The 3,985-nt window shown below is 43.2% G+C and overlaps 1 pseudogene; it reads left to right on the top strand.

The window, feature by feature from the left end:
- The first annotated feature begins 484 nt into the window (after positions 1 to 484).
- Positions 485 to 2,863, top strand: LOC114613249 (annotated as a pseudogene).
- Positions 2,864 to 3,985: the final 1,122 nt, after the last annotated feature.

The following is a 3,985-nucleotide window of genomic DNA, read 5'->3' as shown; positions in this document are numbered from 1 at the left end:
ATGGGAATATCCTACTGATGATGAAAACTTTGAACACTTAGACTGACAACAGTTTATTTTGCCCAAGAAAATAGTCTCTCCACACTCAGCAGAAGATGTACTCTTACCCTGACTCCTGAAATATTGCCTTTTCCACCTTTAAGTGAGGAAATTAACTTTTCTTTGTCTGCTAAACTAGCTATGACTTTCTCTAAAGGAGACATCAGGCATAGCAATAGTGATATTGCACAGGGCACATCAATATTTGCCTCTAGACCAGTAACCAGACTTGAGGCAAAACAGGTTCCTAGATGGAAGTGCAGTCACACAGAAGTTCACTACACTACTAAAAACTTAATGAATTTGTTAATGCATTCAAGTAGAAGTCTAGGAAATACTTGTGTGAATGGATTTTAACAGTGTAATATAATGGTGGAAGGAACATAAAACTGGATCAGACTGAGATTATTGAAATGGGTCCTCTGAGTAGAGATACAGATTTAATATGGAAGCTTGCACAGGTAAAGAAAAAGTGTCAAAAGTTTGTTTGAATGGTTGGCTGAAGTATTTGTCAACAGATGGCCTCCTGAATAGGAATTGGAGATGCTTGGTATTCCTTCACTTAGTGTTAATGAAGGAACTATAAAGCTCAAGAAAATTGAAATACTAGACTGTGTACACTGTATAAAATCTAGTCTTCCACAATGGGAAGGCCCAGGGGACATGCCCTTCACTAATTCTATGAAACTAAAAATGGTGGGAAGGACACCAGCACATTTGGCAAGTTTCATTTTGCTGGACCTTAGAGTCAGAGATTCTGCTATTCAGTTAAATTTTAAAAGGGTTTAATTAGGCCCTCAAGTAGCAGGGACAAAGTGGCAACACTGAATCAGCAAAGGAAAAGTGATTGCAGTTATCATAATGGGCAGCAGAGGCTAATTGAGTTTTATCGTGGAATTCCTCAAATGGACCTTTGGTACTGGCTGACCACACATAGAATTTCCAGGCATGGCATAGATAAGAAGCCTACTGCTTTTTTGTTTGATTTTTATAAATAGAAAATTTCTTGGACAAATGAAAGAAAGGCTACATTGGATCATGGCCAAAAGGTAATCTCACTCATGAACCAATTTCTTGACTTGAGCCAGTTTGTAGACCCAGAACCCCTTGGAGTGAAGGCTAGATTCCTCTAAGGAAGTACTTTGGTAAATTACCTAAGATTTTTATCATTACCCATTCTCTAGTCCTTCCCCAGATGGACCTAAGGCCTTTTACAAGGATTGCAGATCACCCCGCGTAAGGATCAGAATTCCTGGGATCTATTAGACACTTGTTCTGAATTGCTGTTGATACCAGAAGACTCCAAGAAACACTAGCTATCCAGTTAAGGTAGGAGCTTATGGGCTCAGTCACCAGAGTTCAGTTTCCTGAACTAAGTAAATTCCTCTGCCCACCCAGAGCAACTGATTCTAAGGCCTGGATCCAGCAAGAGCCTTCTCAAATCTGAGCAAAGTACTTATCAATGACAGCCTGGACTCCTACTGCAGGAAGATCCTGCAAGATGGAGGGCTGCAGGTGGTAGAGAAGCAAAACTTGAGCAAGGAGGAGTTGATAGCCAAGCTGCAGGACGTTGAAGGCCTTATTGAAGGCTGTTGTTATCAATGCAGCAGAGAAGTTCCAGGTGGTGGGCAGGGCTGCTATAGGCATGGACAATGTGGATCTGGAGGCGGCCACGAGGAAGGGCATCCTACCAACGGAAACACCAACCAACGGAAACAGCCATTGCAAAACTCACCTATGGGATGATCATGTGCCTGGCTAGGCAGATTCCCCAGGCAATGGCTTCGATGAAAGATGGTAAATGGGACGGGAAGTTCATGGGGATAGAACTGAACGGGAAGACACTGGGTATTCTAGGCCTAGGCAGAATTGGAGGAGAGGTGGCCACCTGAATGCAGTTCCTTGGAATGAAGACTGTAGGCTATGACCCCATCATTTCTCCTGAAGTCGAGGCCTCCTTGGTGTTCAGCAGCTGCCACTGGAGAAGATCTGGCCTCTCTATGATTTCATACCTGACTCCTGTCCTCCACCACAAGATTGCTGAATGACAGCACCTTTGCCCAGTGCAAGTAAAGCGTGAGAGTGGTGAACTGTGCTCAAGGAGGCATTGTGGATGAAGGTGCCCTGCTCCATGCCCTGCAGTCTGGTCAGTGTGCTGGGGCTGCACTGAATGTGTTTACAGAAGAACCACCATGGGACTGGGCCTTAGTGGACCACAAGAATGTCATCAGCTGTTCCCACCTGGGGTAGGAGGGAGGGCATGGTGAAGGGGAAATCTCTAACAGAGGTGGTAAATGGCCAGGCCTTTACTAGTGTCTTCTCTCCACACATCAAGCCTTGGATTGGTCTAGCAGAAGCATTGGGCACGCTGATGCATGTCAGGGCTGGCTCCTCTAAAGGAACCATCCAAGTGGTTACACAAGGGACATCTCTGAAGAGTGCTGGGACCTGCCTGAGCCCTGCAGTCATTGTCAGACTTCTGAGAGAAGTAGCCAAGCAAGCAGATGTGAACTTGATGAATGCTAAGCTGCTGGTGAAAGAGGCTGGCCTCAATGTCAACATTTCCCACAGTCCTGCGGTCCCAGGGGAGCAGGGCTGTGGGAAATGCCAGGACTATGGCCCTGGAAGGTGCTCCCTACCAAGCTGTGGGCCTGGTCCAGGGCACCATACCAATGTTGCAGGTGCTCAGCAGAGCTGTCTTCAGGCCAGAGGTGCCCCTACACAGCTTCTGCTCATATTCTGGGCTCAGACCTGCAACCCTGTAATGTCCACTATGATTGGCCTCCTGGCAGAGGTGGGTGTAGTGCCTCTTAATAACTTCTAGTAAGGCCTTACCGTCACCCGAAGGCAAACATGCTTTCCTTGAGTAACAAGATTTACCCTCCTATTAAGCATTAGTGGTAATTGACCACTGATGTGCCACCTATTAATTATTTAGCCTGAACTGTACATCACATACTGGGTATTATCTGATCCATAAATCGACCAAGTTGGAATGCAACACCACAGTCCATTATCAAGTAAAAGGCTATTATACATGATTAAACCGAAAAAGATTCAGAAAACACAAGTAAATTACATGAAGACACAGCCCAAATGCCTTCCATGCCTATATATGTTATAACATTTTCTATATGCACGTTTTTTATTATTATTATCTCATGAGATAGCCTCTATGATTAACAGGTAGAAGGACAACTTGACTGAGGCCAGGTGATAATTTTTATACAGTTCTGTATGGTGTGTAGGCAGCACAAACACCATGCAGCTGAAGTATAATAGTTCATCATTTTATCAATCTTGAATGGCAGTGGTGAAAAAAATAATCACAATGGAAAGAATTTCAGACAGTGAACATGATCATACATTTTGCTTCATGAGAACCAAAGTTGCAGATATGAATTTATAATCTGATTCATTTTGCAGTAGCCAATAGTTGGAGTGGATAAATGGGAATATAAATGGAGACATGTTTGAAACATATGTGAAGAAAATGGGTAGAGAAGGGGTATGTGCATATCCTTACTGGAATAGATAAGTATTCTGAGAGTGGATTTGCCTTTTCTCCGCATAATGCTTCTGCCAAAACACATCTGTGGACTTATAGAATGTCTCATCCATCATTACTGTAACAATTTAATTCAAAGCCAAAAAAGGGTGACAATGGCTTCATATAATTTACTGGCCTTAAGTCTAACTACTATTTTTAAACAGCTGACCTGATAGAATGGAATCACAACTATCATTCTCTATGATCCATATGTTTTCTGCACAGACAAGATACAGGATTCTGGTAGTTGGAATAACAATGGCTCCCATAGACTCATGTATTTGAATACCCAGTCACCAGAAATTAGAATGCTTTGAAAAAGTACAAGGTTTAAGAAACATGGCCTTGTTAGATTAGGTATGGCCTTTTTGGAGGAAGTGTGTCAGGGGGGACAGT

This window comes from Grammomys surdaster, unplaced genomic scaffold, assembly GCF_004785775.1.
Source record: "Grammomys surdaster isolate TR1022 unplaced genomic scaffold, NIH_TR_1.0 126198, whole genome shotgun sequence".
In the NCBI taxonomy this organism is placed as follows: Eukaryota; Metazoa; Chordata; class Mammalia; order Rodentia; family Muridae; genus Grammomys; species Grammomys surdaster.
Note: the sequence above shows the minus strand (reverse complement) of the source record. Positions and strands in the feature narration are given on the sequence as shown.